The sequence below is a fragment of the Lissotriton helveticus genome, chromosome 3_1 (genome assembly GCF_964261635.1).
Source record: "Lissotriton helveticus chromosome 3_1, aLisHel1.1, whole genome shotgun sequence".
Lineage (NCBI taxonomy): Eukaryota > Metazoa > Chordata > Amphibia > Caudata > Salamandridae > Lissotriton > Lissotriton helveticus.
The window spans coordinates 1,573,949,219-1,573,965,182 of NC_136061.1; positions in this window are offsets into that span (position 1 = coordinate 1,573,949,219).

Sequence of the window (15,964 nt, forward strand, 5' to 3'; positions counted from 1 at the left end):
GGATCTGTCCCCTCTTCCTTTAAAACCGCAATAGTCTTCCCTATCATAAAAAAACCTGGTTTGGATCCCTCTTCACCCCCTAATTTTAGACCCATCTCCCTTCTTCCCTACCTGGGCAAGGTCTTGGAAAGACATGTGACCTCTTGTCTCTCCTCCCACATTGAGGAACACTGCCTCTTAGCTTCCCACCAAGCAGGCTTCCGCCCTGGCCATTCCACAGAGACTGTTGTCACTGCGGTTATGGACGAGCTCAAGGGCAAGGCGGATCTCGGTCTACCCCAGGCGTTGGTGCTCCTCGACCTGTCGGCTGCGTTCGACACGGTTGACCATGTCATTCTTCTCGACCGTGTCCGCGCAGCCGGCATCAGAGGGGCTGCACTTTCCTGGATAGCATCTTTCCTCCAGGGCAGAACCCAGGCAGTCCATCTTGCAGGTTTCCCCGCTCCTCCCCGCCCCCTTGTGTGTGGAGTCCCTCAAGGCTCCTCTCTCTCCCCTCTTCTTTTCAATCTCTATATCTATCCTCTTATTCTTTCTCTTCAGGAGCTGGGGGTCACCGTGTATAACTACGCTGATGACCTTCAGCTCATCTTTGATTTGTCCACCCCTGATTTTCCCTCTTTCCTTAGTTCCACTCTAATTTTCATCTCGGATTGGATGATCACCAACCATCTCAAGTTGAATCCGGACAAGACGGAGCTTGTCCTCACTGGTGGTCCCACTAATCCTTGGTCCCCTTCTTACTGGCCCCCTTCCTTTGGCCCCTCCCCCTCACCTGTTCCTTCTGTTCGTACCTTGGGCATTAAGGTTAGCAATGACCTTTCAATTCACGCCCAAGTCAGCTCCGTTATTTCATCCTGTTTCTTGTCCCTTCGTCTTATCCGAAAAATTTCCCGCTTCTTTTCTACCTCTGCCCTTAAATCGATCATTATGGCCCTCATCACTTCCCGCCTTGATTATGGGAATTGTCTCTATGCTGGCATCCCGGCCTTCGAATCACGACGGCTACAGGCTATTCAGAATCAAGCCGCCCGTCTAATTTTCCATCTCCCCAAATTCTCTCACATCACGCCCATCCTCAAGTCCCTTCACTGGCTCCCGGTGCACCTCCGCTCTCTCTTCAAACTAACCTGCTTAGCTTTTCTGGCCTACACTCACTCCGCTCCTCTCTTTATTGCTTCTCTAGTCACTCCTTACACTCCGACTCGTACCCTTCGCTCCTCATCCCTTCTCCTTCTCCAAGTTCCCCGGTTTCGTAAATCTCGGACCGGTGGCACCCGTTTCTCGGTTTTGGCCCCCCAGTTTTGGAACAGTCTCCCATTATCCATTCGGTCTGCTCCCAACTATTCATCTTTCCGCAAAGTTTTAAAAACTTTTCTTTTTCTCCAGGCCTTCCCAGTTTAGCCCTCCGATAGCACTGTAGACTCCGACTCTCCAGCGCCAGGAAGCCGCTTGGCCGCAGTGCGCTCTAGCAAGTTCCTTTTCAATTTCAATTTCATTTCTGTTTGTTTTTCCAACTTTGCATGTGTGCTGCATTTTCCAGCACACATATCTAGTGGAAGAAGCCTTAAAACATAACTTTTGTACTGTAAGAAATACCTATCTTCAGCAAATGCACACACTCTTGCACTATGGCACAAGATGTTGTACATTGGCGCACTGCCACCAGAAATGTCCCAGCGAATGGGTAGAAAAAATGCTTAAATGAGTTAGTGCAGCGTTGCCTTCCGTCAAAGAGTAGTAAATCTGGGCCTCAATCTTGCACAATCTCACTATCTACCTGTCAGTGACTCTCACTCATTTTCACAAACACACATGCTTATACATACAGACCCAGTTGCTTCCACATACATGTTCTTTCTCTCTCTCTCTCTCTCTCTCTCTCTCTATCTCTCTCTCTCTCTCACTTAAACACACTCACACCCGCAAACACTCACACAACATACATTTAAAACCCTTTTTACTTGACACCAAATAGTCCATTCCAGTTAAGATTGCTCCATTTTTATGACCTAATAGTGAATAATAGAATATTATTCAACAGTAGTACAATAAAAACAGGCAGAAAATAAGGAATGTGGAGCTGCCCCTTAGCATTAATGTTGGCACATCTGGTGCCAGGTGTAACAAAGGTAGTGCCAGGCATCACAAGGAGCAAGCCAGGGGAAGCAGCTGCGACGACTGGCGACACCTGAATGGCATCCATGCTGATGGGGTCCGTGCCCCATCTCTATTTGCCCTAGTCCCTCCTTCTGCCCCAGCAACAAATCTGCTGAATATGCTAGTAGGCGCAATAGAAAAACAAACAGGTACTGCAATTTGCTACACACAAACATTGTCGAAGTACCTTTCCTTGCAAAGCAGTAGTGTTTGCTGGAAAGGCTTAAATCTGGCTATATATATAAATACACACACACACACACACATATATATGTGAGTATATATATTCACTGAAAAAATAAAGGTTAAAGGAACGTTGTAGTTAGGCTCACATTTCACTCATACAAAACCAGTGAAATTCAGCATTTATAGTTACCTGCGCTCACTATAACTTATGCCCCTGCAATTCACTGCTTATGACCTCCCATATAAAATCACTCATGGCATAGGTCAGGGACATCACCAGGACATAGCAAGAGCCAGCCCTGGGAGATGGCAGTCCCCAGGGCCATGTATGGCTCCAGTAGGAGGGCTGCATGAGCCCTCTCCTTCTGTTTGCACGGGCCGACCTAGGGAGGTTGTGGTCCCCAGGGCTGAGTGCACCACTCCGTCTCAAAAAAAAGAAAGCCCTGGAGAGGTGGTGGTCCCTGGGGCACAGAGGTCTGCACAGCCCCCTTCTCCATATTTAAGTTAGCCCCAGGGAGTTGGTGGTCCCCAGGACTTGGGAGGTCTATGTAGCCCCCTTTCAATTTATTTAAATCCCGGGAAGGTGGTGGCCCCCAGGACCAAGGGGGGGTCCACGCAGCCCTCCTAAGCATTTTATTTGCAGCCCTGGGAAGATGGTGGTCTCCGGGGGTCCACGCGGCCTACCCATATCATTTTTAATTTGTAGACCCATACCCTCCACTGTCTAAGTTTGTATTCAAGTGTATGGCCATACACTCTATTGTCTAACATGCTGCTCCTCTCTACAACACTTTCAAACACTATACAAAACAGCACTCCACTCTTCTGTACGAGACACCATTCCAATTCATAAGAGTTTACTTGAGTCTTTACTACTGCACTTCAATCTACGCGATTGCACTAGATGCTGATCCAGTATATCCTACTCCATTCTACACCTATACACTCTAGAATGCTCCACTCCTCTGTATGCTAATCCACTCTTACTCTGTATGATGTTCCACAGTATGCTATTCGACTATAAGGTACTCCACTGTACAGTACTCCACTTCATGCCACTACAGTGTATGTCAATGCACTGTACGCTTTTCCACAGTATGCCACTCTCTAGAACTCCACTCAATAAAACTGTGTTTCGCCTTATGGCACAGTACAAGACTCTACTTCACTCTATCACTGTACGCTACACTGTCTAACTATAGAGTCCAGTCGATGCCTGTACACTCCATTGTAAAACACTCCATTGTAAAACACTCCATTCCACTATACATTACTTTTCAATAGTCTAGGACACAGAACTCCACTCTACGAGACAGCACTCCAATTAATAACACTTTATGTTGCTGTACACTACCACACTACACGGTAATCTACTCAACGCCACTCTACTCTGCAACACGATAATACAGTCTATCATACTTTAGTCCATAGAAGTTACACAATTCCACTCACAAGACTCTAGTTCACTCTACTTCACTGTCCAACTATCTACTCTACGCAGCTCCACTGTACAACACAGTACTGTACTGTATGGAACTGCACTCTAAACCAGTCTACTGCAATGTATCTCTGTCTATATCTCACTCCACTCTTTTCCAGTGCACTGTTTCCACTCTACATTAGTCCACTGTACAGCACTTGACTCTACCCCACTCTAGTCTACGACACTCTCTGCAATTTTACTGTACAACACTACAATTAATAACACTTTAATAAATAACTCTCAACAGTACGATTTGAAATACAATTTTATTAAATATAAAAACCCTTGAAATTCCATGAAAAAACAAAGGTTAGGGATAAGTTATAGCTAGGAAACATTTATTTATTCTTTTCATACAAATCCAACTTAAACATCAAAAACATTAGAAAGTCTAGAAAGTCAGAAGTTATAGTTATAACTTAAATATATAATTTACGCAGCACATTCAAGGTACTATAGGTTGCACACTTCCGTACACAGTGACACTAATAACATAAATTTATCATTGCACACCTTCTTCAAATTTCTATAAGTCACGCACACAGTATTTTCACCTCACTCGCTATGCTAAATTAACTATAACTCACACCTTCTCCATGCACTGGTTACACCTTCGCGTTTTACATGACTTGTAGCACATGGAACCATAGTTTTCATAGTAACATTTATGACATCTCAAATGAGATGATTTGTCAGAACACAATGCATGTCACAGCGAACCGTTTAGAACATACTGACGGTAAATGGAAGTCAGAGGAAACATTCAAATGAAATTCCCACAATTCTTTTTTTCTAAATGTCCCTTTCTGTTCTCAAATGTTGGCTTTTATGTGCAATACATGTGCTAGTTTAACTGCAGAGAAGTATAGAGAGAACAGTGAGAAGACTGCACCTATAATAATTGGTGATGCAGAAATTGAACTTCTAAAGGAGTCCGGTCTCAAGATCATATTTCCACCAAGGAACCCATATGTTGGAATATCCCTACACCCATTCCATAATAATTCTCATTGCGCCAGAACCTGAGCCTGTCCACAGACATGTGCTCATGCAGACCCTCATGTGGAAATCATCCAATTAATCTTAATTTTTAAATGTATAACGTTTACTCAGCTTTTTATCTTGGTTCATGTTAAAAGACGTCCTGACTCAACGGTTGTTCTGTGTAATCCACACTGATACCTCAGCAGTAGAACCTTGGGGACGGATGTACATAGACTTTCATTTGCGATTTCCTAATAGACCAATGGGTCGCCAGTGATCTGCTTCATTAATATTCATGAGGCAGGTCGCAATTTGCAACCCATTGGGAATGGCTGGAACTCACAGGGAGGGTGGCCTGCTAGGGTCAGCAGACCAGCATGTCTGTGACTGCTTTTTATTTTAAGCAGTTTTTTTATTTTGAAATGCAGAGCTTTTTCCTTAATGGATTATGGGATGCATTTAAAAAAGAAAAGATTCCTTTTCACTTTTTAAGAGCAGGCAGCGGTCCACGGGACCACTGCATGCTCTTAAAAAATGTTGATATCTACATTCACAAAGGGGAAGGGGTCCCTTGGGGACCCCTTCTTGTTTGCGAATGGATTACCATCAACTTGAAGTTGGTGGTAACTGTGAATGTTTTACAACTGTATTCCCGGTCGCAAAACATTCCCACATACCATTGCGATTCGCTGTTAGGAAGGGACACCCTTGGCACGCCCCTTCCTAATAGCGACTCGCAAACCCAATTTGCGATTCGGTAATAGCTTACCAAATTGCAAATAGGGCTTTGTACATTTAAAAATGCTTTTTTCAGGGCACAAATGGTCCGATTCTGGGAATCGGGTGGTTTGCGAGCTGGAAAAGCTTAGTACATCTGGCCCTTGGACTCTAGAAATGCAAACTACTTAACAAAAATTACCATATTCAATTGTCAACAGCCATGCAGGGCTTGTCATAAATAAACAATAAAACACTACAATTTTCTTCAGCCACATCAAAGCTAAATTTTATATTTTAAAACAAAAACTTTCAAATGACAAAAACATGCTGGCTGGAGATACAAAGAGTTGCTGCAAATATAATTTCCTAAACTTGGGAGACTAACTTGTAGAGAGCAAGATCTCTGATCTTGCGTGTAATTAAAAAACATAACGAATCCGGAATGAATTGCAAGCAAGGCTCCAAGATCATTGTCTACCGGTCTTCCTTAATCTCTGCTACGGGCAGGGCTTCTGTTTGCATTTCAAATATTCATTATAACTTTTTCAAAAGCCTTCAAAATTGTTTTTGAAGGAACCCCCACCCCAAAAGAAACCTCTGCTCATGTCGCGCTCCTCTCCTTGAAATACATTTTAGCTAAATGTCTGTTTCGAATCTGGATTCGTGACTGAAGCTGTGTGGGACAGGACAGAGCTGCCATCATGCTTTGACAGTGCAAAAGACTTCCATATCGGGGACCACAGATCATTATACATTAATAAAATAATTTAATGTTTGTCATATAAGTTGCTGGCACGTGCAACTACTAAAGGTTGACCATATCTTAAACTTTTTCACATGGGGGATTACATAAACATCCATTCAAAAAAAGAATTTCCAACGCCAATAGGTCTGAATTTGACTGCCAGCCTTTTGGCTTTTTCAATGCTTGTTTTGTTTTGACATGTTTTTTTTAAAACCCTCATTTTTGAGAAAGCTTCGAGGCCTCCTCAATGAAAAAGAAAATCATTGCATGCACACCTGTTTTGATATATTATACACTCACCAAAGAAGGTGTTTCAGTTTTGTCTTATTTACATTGTATCAACAATACGCTCAACTGTACATATCACATTGTATGGGTGACAGGTGACACAACTTAATAGCTGCCTTTGATTTGGAACGTTAACCTAGCTCTTTATATTCTTCTACAGGTGACCGACAGTGGATCGCCCTTGAATGCCAGTGGACCACTGTACGTGTTTGTATTGTATTATTTTATGTTGAGCACATCTTCTGAAGCAGAAGCACTTTTACTTTAGGTCCTGACGAATGCCAAAAGCGGTGCACAGACATAATATCGACTCCAAAATATCGTTTGGACAGAATATCGAGGAAAAAATATCGTTTGGACAAAATATCGACTGGACAGAATATCGACAGCCAAAATATCGTTTTTAAGGTAAGTGCAGTAATATCGACTGTAAATAATATAGAAAGTGAAAATATGTAAGTATATACTATAGATAGTAAAATAAATTGTTTTTATTTTTAGGGTTCAGGGTCAGTTTTGGGTTTTTGGGTAAAGGGGTATTTTTAGGGTTCAGAGTCAGTTTTGGGTTTTTGGGTAAAGGGGTATTTTTAGGGTTCAGGGTCAGTTTTCATTTTTTGGGTAAAGGGGTATTTTTAGGGTTCAGGGTCAGTTTTCAGTTTTTGGGTAAAGGGGTATTTTTAGGGTTCAGGGTCAGTTTTCAGTTTTTGGGTAAAGGGGTATTTTTAGGGTTCAGGGTCAGTTTTCAGTTTTTGGGTAAAGGGGTATTTTTAGGGTTCAGGGTCAGTTTTCAGTTTTTGGGTAAAGGGGTATTTTTAGGGTTCAGGGTCAGTTTTCAGTTTTTGGGTAAAGGGGTATTTTTAGGGTTCAGAGTCAGTTTTCAGTTTTTGGGTAAAGGGGTATTTTTAGGGTTCAGGGTCAGTTTTCAGTTTTTGGGTATTATTTTATTATATTTTATTACTATATATATATATGTTTAATAAATATGAAATAAAAAAATATTTATTTAACTTTCATTAATTATTTAATTATTATAAGTTAATTTAAGTAATTTTAAGTATATTTTAGTAATTAATTATTAATATTAATTTAATTTAACACTGTTTTTAGTAAATACGATATTTTTTACAACTATATTTTTGTAAACGATATTTTGTACTCGATATTTTTGTACTTACCTGTTTGTACATACAAACTCGATATTTTTGCTGTAGATATTTTTTCATCGATATTTTGGGTAGTCGATATTTTGGTAGTCGATATTCTTTCAGTGATCCGCCAAAAGCACCTTGTCTTAGGGTATAATGGCAGAAATATGTTGACCATCTCTGGTGATACACCTCAGCAGGTTTACTCTACTCCTGCAGTGCCTCTTATTTTAATCCTGACCCAGGGGCTCAGGAATAAAGGAATATGCATACCCTGTGCCAGCACCACTCGCTGTACGCTCTGCTTACTTCCCCACCCTTCAGCTCATTGTGGGGCATCTACCATGTCTCTGAAAACATCTGTTGAGCTCCTCCTTCTTAGTGAAGGAGTTGCAGCCCACACGTGACTAGATACCACAGTGCGAGGAGGTTCCCAATGATTTAGCATGCAACCTATGTTGGGGGAGAAAAATCGTCATTTAAAAGGATATCCCATCTTAGTTAGGTTATTCTGTATTTCCTTTAGTCTAAGACCCAGGTGTTTGTTTGTGTGTTATATTGATTAAATTGGGGCGGCGACACCTACTGGCCTATAAATCTCCCTTGGCCCTCCTTCGTTGGGTCTCATCACCCAGTTCTCCATCTTCACCTGACACACTTTCCTGAAATCGCTTGAAGAGTGATATGTTCCTGGTGACATTCTCATCCCCTCATTGTGTGTTTATCAGAGTACCTTCAGGATGGATCATTACACATGGCTTGGGTTCATAATAAGGCATCCTGAACTTGCTTCCTGGGTACCTGTCCTTGACTAACATTGCATTTCCTACTTGAGTGTTTTTCAGTTTAGCGTTTCTTTGAAGACTTATGTGGCCATTACTCTGCTGATGCTTCTGTAGCATCTGTTGGTCATCAATAGACACAGGCACCCAGATAGGTTGATTGAAGATGACATTTCTCACCACTAAACACCTGCATGCTTGACTAAGGGTCACGCCAGTGGTGACATGGGGTGGCTGACGATACTCCCTTAGGAAGGCGTAGATGGCCCACTCTGGTGGGTGTCGGTTGTATTGAGAATGCAGACCACGTTGTTTAGGGTTCATTTGAAGCTTTTTACCTCCCCATTGGCTTGCGGCCATCTCGGTGTTGTCTTCCAGTGAGTGATATTCCTTGATTTTAGATATTCAGTCATTTCCTTACTCTGAAATGGGTGTTCATTGTCAGCTTTCTTTCTCCTATTTGGGTAGGAATTCCCTGGACAAGGTGAAGGTCACTAACTCAACCTCTGGATACTTGGAGTAGTCATCTATGATCATCATCATATACCTTCCATCTAGTAGACTGTTAAAATCCATGCTAATACAGACTAATGACTGCCAAGGACCAGGGTCAGTGATGATTGGAGCTTGAGGATCTGGCCACCCGGTGGCCTGAAATGGAGCACAGTTTCAGGCTGTTATTTCCACTACATTGCCCAGGGGAGAAAATCCCCCCTTCTTTCTCAGACTCTGTCTTTGTTACTCCTTGTATTACTTTCATTACCAGACTGCTTGTAATCAGCAGGCAGTTACCTTGAAGAAAGCAGTCGCCCTTATCTGCAGCCAATTCATGGCACACATTGTACACTGGGCCAATGGGATTTTAAGTTTTCTCACTGACAGGTCATGGCTGCTGCAAGGGCTAACTGTAAGAAGTTGTTCTGCTTTGTGGCCATCAAAAGACCACCTAGTATTACAGGTAGTGGTTGAGTTCTGTCCCAGATGTACCACACAAACTCTTCCATATCCTGCTCCTCCTCTCCTTCCTAGCAGGTTGCCGGCCAGGGATGTGTACACAGGTAATCTACTCTATTTTGTGAAAGGGCTAGTGCCCCACCCTGAATGAGTACTCTTGCAGCTGGAGAATCCACTTCTCAATGCATGGTAGAGATTTTGAGGATGATCCCTCGAAGATGGTAATCAAGGGTTTGTGATCAGAACACATTGATACCCAGAGAGGCTAATGGTGTCTCAGAGAAACTCACACTTTTCTCTATGTATAGTGAGGACACTTTTGCAGATCATTTGGTGTACCTTCATCAGTTGGTCATTATGTTCCTCAACAGAGGTGGCTTATATAAGGATGTCATCACTTTTATTGCTCCAGGGAGACTTGACAGCACCACTTGAATCATGTTCTAGAATACTTCTGCTGCACTCAATAGCTCAAAATTGAGCCATTTTTCGCAGCAGAGGAATGTGGAGAACGTACTGATGTACCTCGATGAAGTACATAGCAGAATCTGATGGTTCCCATATCATAGGTTCATCTTGCAGAACCATCTGGATCCACTCAACTCATTGACTATATCATCCACCGTGGGGGTGAGGTGCTGCTCTCTTTTGATGGCTACATTTGGCAAGGGGATGTGTTGTTTTGGTATCCTGGTGACAGCAATGAGGGACACCTATGGGGTAGGTGCCACTTCTTTTTCAATAATCTCTGCTTGGTCAATTTTATTTAGCTCCGTCTCCACTCTTCGCCTTAGATGAATATGAAGTGCAACAGTCTTGCCCTTCAGACACTCGATATCTTCAAACAGGTCCTTGAACTCTACCAGTATGTTTTCCAGGGTCATGGCATACACCCTCAGTATGAGCCGAACTAGGGCTAGCTCCTCTGCGGTCTGGCAACTGAACAGCATGCTTGTGCTTTCTTGGGTGACAGAGACAATTTATGTGGTCATCCGATGCACATGCATGATGGTTAGCAAGAATCTCCCATTCAGCACCAATGGCTGCGTTTACCCATAAGAGTACACTCTAGCTTGTGTCTGGACAAAAGTCAATCAGAGGCGCAGGGTCTCATGGACTCCTCATGCCATCGGATTGATTGTGGTACCTGTGTCTATAATAGCTGTCATTTTGGTGGATCCCACTTCAATTTCACATTTGGCGTGACCGAGTCAGCGGGCAGACGTGTTCCACAGCTAACTTGATGTGAACAGCCCCTTCCAGCTCATCAATGTCAATGTCATCTGTCTGAACCCTTTTCAGAGAGCTACCAGGCATGCAGGGGCTGCTGGGGCCAACCGTGGTGGGTGAGGCCTTTTTCTCCCGACGTGTCAAGACCCGACCTACTGTGGGTCCTGAGCAACCTGGGCTAAGTACCCCCTCTCCACTTGACTCTCAGTGGTAGGTGTGGTCGAGCAGTCAAGACTCCCTTGGGGGAATGTAGATACAGGTCAGTGAACACGACTCATAACTCAAAGTGCAAAAAGTACAGGCAATAAATCAATGTCCGGTCCAATAATCGCTTGTATAGAAAAAAATAAGTATATTATTTCCTGCTCTACACATGCAAAGGTAAACGACATCCAGAAGCAATAAGACAAATCCCTGTCCCACCCTCCTTTGTGTAACATGTTCAGGGTTGTTCCCCAAACACTGGTGGTTAATCTAGGGAATGCAAGTTATTAGGCTCTACTAAAGAGTTCCCTATATGACTCTTTAGAAATTAGTTGATAGTGTCTCTGGTGCCGCAGCACCATTAGCAACAATTCCCCCGGGCGCCCAAAGGTCCAGTTCCAGTAGTGCCTGCTCCTGCAGTATAGCAGTGTTCTGCAGTGCCGCGAGTGCCCTCTCCTCAAGCACTCACATGTCCGGATTCTGTACATCAAAGTTAGGCCGCAAGCAGCATATGCAGCAGCACTCGTCAGTCCAGGCTCTCTCTGTCGAGCAGAGTTGCCAGTTCATTCCAGTGATCGGAGCCACTGCCGCCCAGCCGATACAAAGGGAAGTCGCCCTTTCCTACTAGTCGAGGGGGGGTACAGTGTGATCCTCTGGCTCTCGACACGAGCTCCATCTAGGTGACATCCTTTGTGACATCCTGGTGATCCTCAGGAAATCCATCAGGTGAAGATCACAGAGTGCAGGTTTTCCCCACTTTTCAAAGCTGTATTGCTTTGGTCTGGGCGCAACCCGACCCCTTGCCAAAGTGGTACCAGCAGCACCTCCTGGAAAGCGGGTTTGCCGTAGTGCTCTCGATCCGGGCGCAGACCCTCCTTATGCAATTGCCCTCACTATGGCAACCTCTCCTGGCAGATGGGGTTACTGATTACGGCAATCCCAGGTTCCCTACTCCTGGCCCAAAATCAGTTCACTGGTGACCACCTCCGGCATATAGGGTCTCTGTGGCAAGGCTGTGCATCCTGGTTCTTCCCGCCTCGCAGTACGGCTCAGAATAAGGTGGCCCTCTCTTGGCATATGAGGTTCGCAGAGCCGGTACTGCACACGGGCAATGGCCCCATTAGTTCACACATCACTCATGGAATCATCATGAAGGGTTCCCCACTGGACCTTGCTCCCTCCATCACTTTCCTATCCCTCACAGAGCACACTAGCCATGGCAAGTAGGCAGGTAGTGGTGCTCCAGGGGTGGTGTTCCAGGGCTGCTGATCTTGGTGTCCTGGGTCATGTCCCCTCACCCAGCAGAGAGACTAGCATGCCTTGAGCCCAGTCCTGGTCGCAGGAAGAAGCTGTGCAAAGCTTCCCCTTCTCACACAGTCCTTCTGACTGCTTAGCAGATGCCAACATTTTAAGGACTCAACCTCCCCTTCTTACAGTCCTTTTTTAAACACCAAAAGTGATTTAGAGTCTGAGTGTTTGAAGTTTTATGTTAGGATTCTGCTTCTTTTGAAGTGGACACTTCTCTCTTTCTTCTGTCCCCGTGAAAGAGATTTGTCACAACAGGCATGACTCCGAAGCTGGTTGTCCCCCAACACCACGCATGGTACTGACCAGAGTTCCCACCTGGATGTTCATCCAAAGTGATATGTGCATTAAACGGTCAATCCCAGCCCCCCAGCCCTACTCTTATGATCCATCTTCCTGAGAAGTGTTCAGGCCCCTTCCATATGCTCTGTCAATGAATCAAAGAGCAGTCTTTTCAAGTATAAAGGGAGTCTCTTACCTCCAGTGTGTGTCCTAACCAGCTCACAGGAATGTAGCAATACCCAAATCTGTCTGGGGGGTTTCCTCTCCTCCTCGTGTCTTCATCGGGTAGCCCTGGGCTTCCCAAAATGGAACCCGGGGTCCTCCATATAATGTAACATTGCAGGCACACTTATTGAGTGTACATTTACAGTACACTTACTGTCCAACACTAGTATCTCCATTCATTGTACCATTACATGTACACATGCATTCAGTGCACACACTCAGTATGCATGCACTGTTCAGAACTGAAGCTTTTTCTACATTTAACCGGGATGCGTTATTTACAAACACACACTCTACAGCACGCACACTCACCATGTGTGTGCTCCACAACACTTCACCCTTCATGTATTATACTTAACGCAAGCACACATACACCCAGCACATGCTGTCTTTGCGCACGCACTGCACAGCACTACATCATTTCATGTCATGTACTCCTCACAGGGTTACATACACTCGGCACTTGAACTAATCTCACATGTATTACACAGTCCTATACTGTAACCTTTCCAGGCACATATACAACCAGCGAAGAGTCACTTCTCCCACGCTAGGCAGCCCTCCACATCTACCTTATGTAGGCCAAGGGTAAGTTGAGCACACATCAGCACAACTTTTAAAAAGGCGAGTAAGCCTGTAGGCCTCACTTCAGAGGCACAAGGTAAAAAGGTCCTATTCACTACTACTGATTACTGCACGTTTTGCTGCCACCACCGTACTAGTGCTGCTTAACTCTTGGTAAAGGTGCTAGACTTCCACCACTATGAGGGTAGTGCCCTTCCCACTCCAACAAGACAGTAATCCATCAGACAGGCCTGGGTCATGGCAAACACACATGATCCATGTTTGCCTGTGACAAAAATATTAGCATTAGGGGTCTAGGCAACAGACAGTTGGGCACCTAGAACAGGGATACACGTTTTTACCATGCAGAGGACGCTTTCAACCCATTGCTATTGGATCCACCTACCTCTGCTGCATCAGTGGGGAATTCAGTGGAATGAGCCATCCAGCCGGAAATAATTATGGATTTAGCAGCAGGCCATGCATGGTGCACTGGCTCCCTTTTGTGACAGTCCACCTCTCTTCACCGTGCTGCCAAAGAACGTGTGCAGCTGCGCCCGCTAGGAGAGGTACAGCAGAGTGTGGCACGTACAGCATGCCCTGCTATCACCAAACACCCCCCTCAGTCACTCCATCGCAGAAAGGCATGATACAGCAGTCCAGATGGCTGCTTACGCCCCAGTTGTAAAAGGCAACCTATGGGACTTGTTGGTGTGAACAACCTGGTTGGTCACCCGAAGAGGGAAGATTCAGCTAGAAACAGCTATCCTTATAATCATTTGCTGGGTTGTGATCAATGCCCAGAACCAGTACATAGTGGTGGGGGTGAGGCAGTGCTCAATCACAGGCAGAGACCAATTCTGCATTCAGTAACAACTCCTGTCCCGGGATGTTGACAGCGTATTTATTAACTATATTAGGTCACATCTAAGTAGGACCATTGTAGGCCAGACCATTGTAGGCCAGCACTATGGGGAGTAAACCGCCCTCACCAAGTGGTACACTCCCTACATTCTGGGAGTGAAACAGAACTTCACATGCTTCCACAGCAGAATGAAGCTTAGAATATACTGTAAGAAGGCTCCACACTAGGAAAAATCAACTATACAATCCTATGAGGCTTCATAAAATGGAAATATATTGAGCTGTGTTTGTTCTTTACCCCAAGATTGAAAATGCTCCAGAACAGGGCATGCTGCACAGAATACAAAAGCAAAGTGCCCTGTGCAACTCATACATGAATGGCCAAAAGAAGCACAGTTCCTGCATTGCTTTCAAATGAATAAATGGCTGACAAGCTTGGGAAAAAGCAACACTTAGAAGTCTTTGGGCTTACATAAAATCCCATGGGTATAGCCCAGTATTCGAAAATAAAATGCATTCATAAGTAGAACTCCTCAGGTAAATGACTTAAGGCATCCTGCATGTCAAGAAGTTTCTTTACTCTGTTAGTGTTGCGGGGATTCTGCACATACATAGAAATATGGGCAGGAAAACAGGACCTCCGTGTATAGGGGTTGTACCTTCCTACCACCTTAGTACCCAAAATATCAAAACCGACTAGCTATAGTGTCTCATTCATTCTCCAACAATCACGAAGCTACAAATGATTAGACAACCCAGAACATAACACTCCCGACTCTCTCAGGAATCGCAGGAGCAAGACATTCTCTTTCGCTCACTCACTCATACTTGTCCACAATGAGGATTGTCATAGTCACTGGTTAGTTCAAAATGTTTGTTTTAACTATTGTGCTCTATGATGCAGTATACGACCCAATACTAGCAGCAAAATGCATAAACTTAATACAGTTAGCATTGTTACAATACCATAGTATACAAATGGGGTTGTCATTATATACAGACAGTGGAAAAAGGAGGATAAGACCTAACCACCCTCTCCTTAGTAAGTTGAAGTTTATTATATAAAGGAAGATCTCTGGGCTTTGTCAGCAGACCCCATACATTAGAGCCTAGATGGTTGCTTTACATCATAGGAATAGCGTAGCTCTTCTCCAAGGAAAGGATTCCCTCCAAGTGTGTGTGAACAACATGCAACCCCGTAATATCAAAGCATGAATCTTCAGCACTGCAGCTGTGTTTAGCATGTTTTGTCTGGGTATTAGGAGCTGACCAGAACAGAATAACAAGGGGCATGTAAAGGCACAAACAGAGTCTTGCAAAATAAAAGCTTGTAGTAACGTGCACAAAAGAAGCATCATTTTAGCAGAGCTCATGCTAACTTAGCAATGTCGATGATGACCCTAACAGCCATATAACATTAGTTCCTTCTCCATACAGTAGCATACTTTGCATGCTCTGGAAAAACACCATCTGTGCAATTTATTGTGGAGTAAAAAAGAGTAAACACTGATAATCACTGATTGTAAAAGAAATTTAAAACATTGGAAGACACAGGTAAAACCCCACCAGAAATTCACAACAAATAGAAACTGAATACTGGAATGCCTGTGTAAAATATAGGAAACAGTCAAAACGAGTGCTAGGGGTATGCAAAGTTGTGAAGTCTGTACACTCGCAGCTTTGCACATTCTTCCATCAAACATTTGCACACTTTTCAAAGTTTTTAAACGAGTGGCGCCATTTCAGTGGCCCTCTGCAGCAGGATGACCATTGCCGTTGACACAAGATGATGCTGATGAACTGCTGCTCCTTAGCCAGTGTCCCTCATAAGAGCCTTAATCTCTCG